Source organism: Marmota monax, unplaced genomic scaffold (genome assembly GCF_021218885.2).
Source record: "Marmota monax isolate L192 unplaced genomic scaffold, Marmota_monax_Labrador192_F-V1.1 WCK01_AAM20220418_F8-fsc00007, whole genome shotgun sequence".
In the NCBI taxonomy this organism is placed as follows: domain Eukaryota; kingdom Metazoa; phylum Chordata; class Mammalia; order Rodentia; family Sciuridae; genus Marmota; species Marmota monax.
In genome coordinates this window covers 28802307-28813446 of record NW_026692781.1, presented here as the reverse complement: position 1 = coordinate 28813446, position 11140 = coordinate 28802307, and the positions used below count along the sequence as shown (strand labels likewise).

Sequence of the window (11140 nt, the reverse complement as noted above, 5' to 3'; positions counted from 1 at the left end):
ATCCATGGGAAATTGGTTCCAGAACCCCCCACAGGTACCAAAATCTGGTGATTCCCAAATCCCTTATATATAAAATGGTGTAATGTTTGCACGTAACCTGCCTAAAACCCCTGCCTAATATACTTTATTTAAATCATCTCTAGATAGCTTATAATGCAATGTAAATGCTATATAAATAGTTAATGTATTGTGTTGTGTTCAGAATAATGACAAGATAAAAGTCTGTGCATGATCAGAGGCAAGCTTTTTTCCTTAATATTTTCCACCCCTGGCTCATTGAATCCACAGATGTGGAACCCATGGATACAGAGGGCTTCCTGTATAGTTTTCTGACTTTTTTCTTTTTCACATTTGGTTAGGATATACTAATTTCTTTGCCTTTCCCCAGAAATTTTAGAATCAACTTACTTATACCTATAAAAACTCTTCTAGAATCTTGATTGGGATTACGTGAATCTATCCTTCTATTGAATGAGAATTCTTTAAAATTATTTTATTAACTGAGGAACCATCAAAACTATATCTTGTCAGATGCTTTAAAAACAAAATTAAAACCCAAATTATTGGAGCCAGGATTGTGGTTCGGTGGTAGAGTGCTTGCCTAGCATATGTGAGGCACTGGGTTTGATCCTAGCACCACATTAAAATAATAATAATAATAATAATAATAATAATAATAATAATAATAATAAATAAAATAAAGTATTGTGTCCATCTACAACTTTAAAAAACCCAAATCATCAAGAAAACTTGTATTTCTGGCTTCCTTGCATACACAGTTATATGACTAGAGAGAAAGGGTAGTCCCTGAAAGATCAAGTTCAACATTATGGGAAGTTGCTTCAGAGAGGATCAAAACAGAAAGGTGGAGCACTGTGTCCGGAAAGTCACCCATGATCACTGTACACCTCAGGCTGTGAAAGGCAGTTCTATAGTACCAGAGCAGGCTCCTCTGGGAAGCATATTTCTGTAGTCCTGGGTTGTTCAGTGAGTTGAGTGCAGAACTGTTTGGCGCTGCATCATCATCTCTGAAAAGAAGCCTATTTCCACACAGAAATCTTTGGGGAATATTATTCTGCCTACTGCAGGGGTCTTCCCAGATCTTGTCTCTTGCCATACTACCAGACCTGCAAACATTTGGTTATGTAGCCCTATTCTGTGGGTAGTGGTTTTTAAATAGGCTCACACATTCTGATATGCTTTTGATACTCTTTTCTTCAAGAGGAATGTAGTTTCTCTCCCCTTGAGTGTGGGCTAGACATAGTAACTAATGAATAGAAAGAACATGGTGGAAGTGATGTGGGTTACTTCTGAGATTAAGTCATAAGACAGAGTAGGTTCTACCTTGCTCTCTCCAGGACATTCATTCTGGATGAAACCAGCTGCCATGTTGTGAGGATACCCAAGCAGTCCTATGGGGAAGCTCACACTGCAAGGAACCGAAGCCTCCTGCCAAGAGCCATTTGAGTGTGCCATGTTAGAAGTGAACCTTCCCGCACCAGTCAGTCCTTGAGAGCACTACCTCCCTGACTGACATCTTGACACAACTTCATGAGAAGATCCTGAGCCAGAACCACTCTTTTAAACTTCTCCCAGATTCCAGTAGAAACCATAAAACAGTAAATTCTTCTTGTTTTAAGATGCTAAGTTTTGAGGTAATTTGTTGTATAGTAATAGATAATACATATGTGGATTTAGTGACTTGATTCCCATACAGGTTACCACTTTTTTGTTTTTAATTTGTTCTAATTAGCTATACATGACAGTAGAATGCATTTTGACGCTTTTTACATAGATGGAGTATAACTTCTAATTATTCTGGTTGAACATGGTATAGAATCTCACTAGTCATGTCATTATATATGTACATAGAGTAACGAAGTCTTCTTCAGCTGGTTGCAGTGATGCATGCCTATAATCTCAGTGGCTCAGGAGGCTGAGGCAGGAGGATCCAGAGTTCAAAGTCAGCCTCAGCAAAAGCAAGGTTTTAAGCAACTCAGTGAGATCCTGTCTCTAAAATACAAAATAGGGCTGAGGATGTGGCTCAGTGTCCAAGTGCCCCTGAGTTCAATACCCAGTACCCCCCTTCCAATAATATCTGATTCATTCTACTATCTTTCCTATCCCCAAACCCCCCTCCCTTCACTCACCTCTGCCTAATCCAAAGCACCTCTATTTTTCTCTAGCCACCCCCCCTCCATTGTGAATTATTCTCTGCATATCAGAAAAAAACGATTCTGCCTTTGGTTTTTTGAGATTATCACTTAGCATGTTATTCTCCAGCTCCATCCATTTACTGGCAAATACCATAATTTCATTCTTCTTTAGGCTCAGTAATAGTCCATTGTGTATATATACCACATTTCTTTTTTTTTAAGAGAGAGAGAATTTTTTAATATTTATTTATTTAGTTTTCGGTGGACACATCTTTATTTTATTTTTTATGTAGTGCTGAGGATCGAACCCAGCGCCCCATGCATGCCATGCGAGTGTGTTACTGCTTGAGCCACATCCCCAGCCCCCCACATTTTCTTTATCCATTCATCTGTTAAAGGGCATCTAGGTTGGTTCTATGGTTTAGCTATTGTGAATTGAACTGCTATAAACATTGACATGGCTGCGTCACTGTAGTATGCTGATTTTAAGTCCTTTGCAGATTACCACTCTTTTGATCTCTAGAACTATGTATTATTTTGTCTGTTCTTGAATTTGACATAATTGGAATCATACATGATGAGTTCTTTAGCTCAAAATTTAAAAAAATTAACATACCGGTTTGCAAAATCCCATGTGTCCCCACATCAGGGCTATTCTGCTCACAACATTTACTTACTCTCCAGTAACTTATTTTTACCCTAAAAGTCCTCATTTAGCTGATGGTTGGAGTCCAGCTCTTGTACAGCATCCCATGTGCATACCTCCGGAGAGGCTGGGCTCTGGGGCAGGGAGTAGGACAGGTCAATAGGGTGAAAGGCTTCCTTTCCTAGGAACTGAAAGGGTAGAAAAGAAGGCAACACGAAGTGCATAATGTAGAAGGTCCTTAACAACAGCTTCTCCGAAAACACACGGTGTCCCATAAGAAAGCCTGAAGGCTTCCCTTCTTTCTGGGGCCTGAGTGCAAGTGCAAAGTCAACTAGAGGACCAGCAGCATTGGGGCATGGTCACTGTGCAAGCACTGATATCTCAGTGTGGGCTGTTCAGTGCAGGGATGGCCCAGAAGTACTCCAGTTGACTTTCAGTAGGGAGTGTTGGAGCAACTCAATGGAAGACAGGATCTGGGAAAAGAGAGATCTTTCTTCCTTCATTTGCTTCACACAGTTGGCCACCAGCCTCTTCATTGCTTTGGGCCAATTCAGGTACAGTTTGCTAAGATCTAGGGAGGCACAACGTGAAGGTGATCTGATCTCAGTTCCTGATGGAGTAGGGAAGCTCCCCCATCATCAGCTCATAGTGGACAACACCACAGGGTAGACATCTGATTGGAAGCTGAATGGGTTATTATCCTGCATTTGTATCAACTCTGGAACCAACACAACATAGAGCGGGTAGGTTGTTTGATCTGCTGAGAACCACTCCAGCGTGACTTTATTGTCTCTAAACCAAAATCTTCAATTTTCACTGTTAAGTCAGAATAAGTACCTCTTGGTAAAGAAGCCAGGCAGTTTACATCTGACTTGTGACTTGGATTTTGTGACTCTGTGGATGATGTTCTTTGCACGCAAGTAGTACATTCCCCAAGCCATCTGCCAGGCAATGTCAATTAGTTGTAATATCTAGAATTTAGTCTCCTAGACATGCAGGTGTTTGTAAAGGCTGCTGCCTCATACCACTAGGTCATAATTGCCAGGTTTTCCTTTGTCATATACCCCATGAAGAACAGGATGTTCATGTGTTATGATTTGCTCAGGACAGTGACCTTGTTCTTGAAGGACTTGAACTGCTCTGGGGTTAGGTCAACAACTATTAGGATCTTGACTGCAACATCTCAGTACCACTTGCCCTTATAAACGGTTCCAAAGGAGCCTGATCCAATGCTAGTAGAGACCATTAGTTTACTGGCTCTATTTCCTAATAAAAGCTTAAATCTGTCTGTGAGGCCTTATTTTGTTTTTCTCCTGGGTCCTGATCCTGGAGCCTTCACTCTCAGTGCTGGCAACAGGGTTTTAGGCTGTGACCAATCTGTTGGGCTCAGATTGTTGGAGCTGCTGGACAGGGCGGAATGTGAGGCTGATACACTGTGACTTTGAATTGCATCCTCAGTCATCCTGCTGTCCACAAGTAGGATGGTGCTGACCATGTGGACATTAGTGTGGATGTTAACCTCTGCCTCTGGGAGAGGAAGCCTTCATACGGGGGTGCTGGAATTGTTGAAAATGAAGGAATGGGGCATGGAAAATATCTGGAGGGAGCTAACAGACTGTCACAGCTGCACATTGTCAAAGAAGGTAGTGCTGGGGCCCCACTCTCACCAATAGTGGGATTCAGAAACCATAAGAAATGTCTGATATTACTCCAGTCCACACACATAGCAGGTACTTTGGTTTTACAGTGCTCATGAAATTTGTAGACATGAGTCTAACATTGAAATCCATTTAAAGGAACTTCTAACAGATGTCACAAAAGGCAAGCCTCAGGAACATCCTCCAAGCAAAGTTGTATGTTGTGAGGGGAGCATACTTGATGCTCTCCAATCAAAGATGCAGCATCAGTATTCCAAACTAAACTTGCTTTTTTCATCTTTATGTTCATGAAGAAGTCTGAACACTGCACAGTACTCTGGTTGTAGGTCTGTTACCTCGAGGCTTTCATAAGGCAGTCGTGCAAGCTCATTGCACTCTGCACATTGACCACTGTTCTTTGCTTATTTGGCAAGTAAACATGAGAGCCTCAGAGAAGCCTTCTTGTCTCACACTGGTTCTCCTCTAGGATGGTGGTCCCCAAATTGAGGAGAATTTACTCTTAACATTATTGAGTCTTTCAATCCCATGAACACGATAGAGCTCTCCAGTTACTTAGGTCTTGTTCGATTTCTTTGAGTGTTTTATGGTTTTCAACATATATGATATATTCTTACATATATCTAAACTATAGATATAAGTAGTTTTTGCTAAATTTCAAATTTGATTATTTGTTGCTAGCATATAGAAATATAATTGACTATTGTATTTTGATCACTTATCCTGTGACCTTGCTAAACTCCCTTGTGAGTTCTGGGGACTTTTGCTTGTATATTCTTTGGGATTTTCTCCATACACAATCCTGTCATCTGCAAATAAAGATCCTCCCCTCCCATTCTGAATGATTCTATTTTTCTCACGTGTTGCACTGTGGTACTTTCACAGTGTTGAAAAGCAGTGGTAAAAAGATAATATCTTTGTCCTGTTTCCATTAAGTATGATGTTAGTTGTAGATTTTTATACTTGTACTTTATCAGTTTAAGACAATTTCCTTCAGTTCCTAATTTGTTAAGAGTGTTTATTGTGAAAAAATTTTAATTTGTTGAATAGTATGAAGATAATCATGTTTTTGTTTTCTTTAGTCTGATAATCTGGTGAATTAAATGGGTTTTTCAAAAATTCAATCAACTTGGCATTTCTGGAATAAACACCACTTAATGATTCTGTATTTTCCTTTTTATATATTCTTATTTTACTAATAGTTTAAAAGGAATAATTGTGTGTATGTTTGTGGAAGAATTTAGACTTTATTTTTTTATTATAATACTGTTTAGTTTTAGTGTTAGGATAATGCTAGTCTCATAAAACGCATTGGAAAGTGTTTTTCTTCTCATATTTTCTGAAAGAGGATGTATAGAGCTTTTTAATTTCACCCTTAAAGTTCTTCTAGAATTTGTCATTAAAACATATAGGCCTAGAATTTTCTTTGTTGAAAGGTTTTAAGCTATACATTTGATATCTTTAATATTTATAGGACTATAAATGATTTGTTATTTTGTTTTTAGTGAGTTTAGGTAGTTTTTATCTTTTAAGAATTGGTCCACCAAACAATAATAAGTGTTGGAAAGGATGTGGGGAAAATGGTACACTCATACATTGCTGGTGGGACTGCAAATTGGTGCAGCCAATATGGAAAGCAGTATGGAGATTCCTTGGAAATCTGGGAATGGAACCACCATTTGACCCAGCTATCCCTCTCCCCAGACTATACACAAAGGACTTAAAAACAGCATACTACAGGGACACAGCCACATCAGTGTTTATAGCAGCACAATTCACAATAGCTAAACTGTGGAGCCAACCTAGATGCCCTTCAGTAGATGAATGGATAAAAAAATGTGGCATATATACACAATGGAACTTTACTCGGCAATAAAAGAGAATAAAATCATGGCATTTGCAGGTAAATGGATGGAGTTGGAGAAGATAATGCTAAGTGAAGTTAGCCAATCCACAAAAAAACAAATGCCAAATGTTTTCTCTGATATTAGGAGGCTGACACATAGTAGGGTAAGGAGGGAGAGCATGGGAGCAATAGATGAATTCTAGATAGGGAGATGGGTGGGATGGAAAGGGAGGGGGCAGGAGATTAGCAAGGATGGTGGAATGAGATGGACATCATTACCAGTACAGCTATGAAGACACGAATTGGGTGTCAACATACTTTATATACAAACAGAGATATGAAAAATTGTGGTATATATGTGTAATAAGAATTGTAATGCAAAAAAAGTACATGTATAAAGGCATGAATTGGCGTGAACATACTTTATATACAAAGATATGAAAAATTGTGCTCTCTATGTGTAATAAGAATTGTAATGCATTCTGCTGTCATGTATTTAAAAAAATAAAATCAATTAAATTAAAAAAATTGGTCCACTTTAAGCTGTTTAATTTATGGGCATAGAGTTATTCATAATATAACCTTATTATCCTTTTAATCTCTCTGAGGATTGGTCATGATAGCTCCTCTATCATTTTTAATATCAGTTATATTTGGCTTCTCCCTTTTCCCTCCTTGGTAGTCTGGCTAGAAGTTTATCAATGTTATTGATTTTTTTTAAACAGCTTTTTGTGTTATTGATTTTGTCTATTGTTTGTTTTCAAGTTAATCAATTTCCCCTAATGTTTATTATTTGCCTTTTTGAAAGGAAAAAGGAGGCACTATTAATAATTAAACCAAAACAAAAAGCATAAACTGGAAATATTCTGGGGAAACCAGGATGTATGGTCATCCTGTCTATGGGATATATGTGGACCAGAAAAAAAGGTAGATGGGAAAATGTGTGGGAATAAAACATCACAGTATTTTGTAACTTTTTATAGAGCAATCAGGATAAAGGCAAAGGAGACTATAGAAATTCTATAGAGGTTACTATTGAGGGTCCTTTTCCTCGAATCCTTTGTCCCCTCTGCATGGTGACTTAGGGATTTCTATTTCACTACAGTTGTATGTGTATGTCTTTAGAACATCTTAAATCTTTTGCACATGATTTTGGCCAAGAAAACCTACACAATATGTGTAAACAGATTTGTAAAAATATTTATAAAGTGGTTGTTTAGAATTCAGTGTCTGAGTAAAATGTTATCATAGATGCAGTCAGGATGTTGGTTCATTTTTTCCTGAGACTCAGTGGCATTGTTCAATGTTTAATATGTTCTTGAATTCCATGAATCAATAAATCAGATGGCTGGAATGAAATAATTTTGTTTTTGGAAGAAAAAAGGGTTATGACACTATTTCTTCTGTGCATTTGTGAAAAAAATCACTCTCTCTAAAAAACATATGCTTTTCATTTGCACATTCATACATATCTTAAATAACTGACTTGATAAGTTAAATATGAGAAATGCAATGAGATCAATATCCCTAAAATCCTAAGAGAGTTTCTTATTATAGTAATCAAAGATTAATCCAGCCCTTCAAAAGACATGAGCTCTGAGATAACTAAGCTGTTATAGGTCAGTATGACAAGAATGTGTCTCATCAGAAGTGTAGGAAACTTCAGGAGAGTGAAAAAAGTGGAAATCAAACCCCGCCCCCCTCGCCCCCAATGATCAAAAGACCTGACAAGAACAGTTAGAGGAGGAAAAGTTTATTTGGGGGCTTATACTTCAGAGGTCTCAGTCCATAGATGACTGGCTCCATTGCTCTGGGCCCAAAGTATAACAGCATTGCAGAAGAGTGTAGTTGAAGAAAGTGGCTCAGGACACAGCCAACAGGAGAGAGAGAGAGAGAGAGAGAGAGAGAGAGAGAGAGAGAGAGAGAGAGAGAGAGAGAGAGAGAGAGAGATATCACCACTAATAAAATATATACACCAAAAGTACATGCCCAATGACTCTCCTCCAGCCACACCCTACCTGCCTACATTTACCATCCCATTAATCCATTCACTTGGATTAATGCACTGAATAGGCTAAAATTTTCATAACCCAATCATTTCACCTCTAAAATTTCTTGCCATTTCTCATACATGAGCTTTTGGGAGACACTCATATCTTAACCATAATACTCACCCCATACATTGAATTAGAAAAAATTAGTTTATAACTCTTATTTTTCAGGATCTGTTCCTTTAATTACAAAGGTTCTCTGATTCCTTTATAGATCTCGATTTTATTTAAATACAGATGGTACTTTATTGTTACAATAGTAGTAACCTTTCTACAGAAAATGAATATTAAGTATATTTCACTAAAACATGTCAATTGAGCTCAAGATAGAAGTTGGAAATCTTGGTGAAATAATTATTAGATGGTAAAAAAATAAACTTATTTAATAAGATTGTTTTATGAAGTAGAATTGTTTTTCTTCTGGCCCTCAACAAATAGAAGAATCCATATCCATAGTACTTTCTCTGTTGCTTCCATATAACTGTCAGTACAGAAGACCCAGCAAGATAGTAAATCAATCAAATTGACAATAAAATAAAATTTCTGCATTAGCTCTGAAGTATCATCTCTTGAAACCTTTGACAGCTTGGCTGGTTTCATTTTCAACCCCCATACACTCTCTTCCTGGAAAGCATCCTGGCTTCTTAAAATAACTGTTCATGGAAAATATTCTTTCTAGCTGCAGTGCTACCACAATACATTTTTTCTTCTTATATAAACTGAACAGCTTAATAAATTCAAAAGGACTACTATTTTATAATAAAGATCAAGTTTGTATTTACTTTTTCTATAATTGCAGTATTAAAGACTATTTAATATACAGAAAGCTGTATTTGTCCTGGAAAATTAACCCATATACCTGATTCTATTTACTGTATGATCATATGCAAGTAAAGTTACTTAAACTCACAGTGATTTTCTTTCCATATTTTTAAAATAGAAAAGATTAAGTAAATTAATAAATATCATTTGAAGATAATTATCTGTAAATCTCTCTCATTTTTATAAACTTGGGAGAAAAGTCATTGATGCCATTTTTTCTGAACAATCTTTTGTTTCTTATACAATCTTCTGTAGTAGATAACTAGTGTCTCCCTCTGGGGCAAAGGAGGGGCAGGCTTATTATCAATTATTAAAGGTTTAGGTTCTCTAAGTTCAGGAATTCCCTCCTAAAACACAACCCACTGCAAGTACATTGACCCCTCTGGGCCAATATGTGATACCCCTGTGGGACCTGGGGGCCTTGAGAACTAATGCAAACAAACTCATGCCATTTGTTGTATCATCAGTAACAAAGTACTCTTACCCATGTCTCTACGAAATTGTGGCAGAACAACTTGCTAGCTTGCAGGTAGGGTAAAATCTTGGGCCCTTTTCAGTTCTTTTTCACCCTTTCCAGTTCTTGACACATATATAAGAATCTGAAATATAGAAGCTGCTCAACAAATATTGATATTAATATTTACCACAACAACATGTTGTATGTAGCTTCAAAATTTTATCTATCAACCAGGTCCAGTGGCACATGCCTTAATCCCAGTGACTCAGAAGGCTGAGGCAGGAGAGGATTGCAAGCTCGAGGTCAGTCTCACCAATTTATGAAAGCCTTAAGCAACTTAGTGAGAACTTGTCTCAAAAAATAAAAAGGCCTGAGGATGTAGCTCAGTTGTAAATCACTCAGGGTCAATCCCCAGCACCACACCTCTCCAAAATTAATCTATCAATACTTCTAAATATTTTTTTTCTGGCCGAAAATTTCAAGGTTTGAGAAAAGGATGGATATTAATTGTGAAGTTATTTGTAATAACAAAAAATTGGAATCAATATAAATGTCTACTTATAAGTTTTTGATTGCCACAGGTTGCTACCTCATAAAACCACTCTAAAACTTGTGTCATATGCAAATAATCATTTATTCTCCTACAATGTTTATACGTTCTGTTCTATCTTTCCTCTTCTGGGTCCAAGCAAAACTTTGTGTTTTAAAATTTCCATTTTGTTATTTTTGATAATTTCTATTTTTCAGACAAGAACTTCTATCTTTCCATTCATTTCAAGAGTGTTTACCTTTGCCTCATGGAGTAGGATCCTAATAGCTGGTTTCAAGTCTTTGTGTGATATTTCCAACATTTAAGTCAGGAGTTAGCAATCGTATGAGCCAAATCTAACCTTCTGTCTGCTTTTGTACAGTTCATGAGCAAATAATTGTTTTGTTTCCACAGTTATAATAGTTGGGCCAAATCAAAAGAAGAATAACATTTTGTGATGCATGAAATTATGTGAAATTCAAGTTTTGGTTTCCATAAATAAAAGTTTATTGAAACACAGCCATGATTATTTATTTACATATTGTCTGTGACATTTTTGTACTACAATGACAGAATCAAGTCATTGTGACAGAGACCATATGTCCCATATACTATAAAATGTTCTCCTCCCATCTGCCTATTTACAGAAAAATTTTGCTCTTGATCTGGGTTATCTCAGACTTTTCATCTGTTGATTGTCTTTTGCCTTATGAATTGGGCACATTTTTCTGGTTTTTGTATATTGAGTCATTTTGGAATATACCCTGGAATTTTTTAATATTATACAGTGAGACTCCAAGAACTGTTAAAGTCCTCTGGAGAATGTTAGTTACTTTTTGTTTTAATTGACAATCATCCTCATTTAATTCACACCTCAACTTCTATCTCAGCTTCTGTGAGAAATTGTTCTAACATCATTTTAGTTTTCAAAGGTTTTGCTAGCTCTTTGTATTCATTCTATGTATGCATAGCTTGGGT

At 37.0% G+C, this 11140-nt stretch overlaps 1 pseudogene; it reads right to left on the bottom strand.

Moving 5' to 3' along the window:
* Positions 1-2855: 2855 nt before the first annotated feature.
* Positions 2856-9664, bottom strand: LOC124094652 (RAF proto-oncogene serine/threonine-protein kinase-like; annotated as a pseudogene).
* Between the last annotated feature and the right edge of the window lie 1476 nt (positions 9665-11140).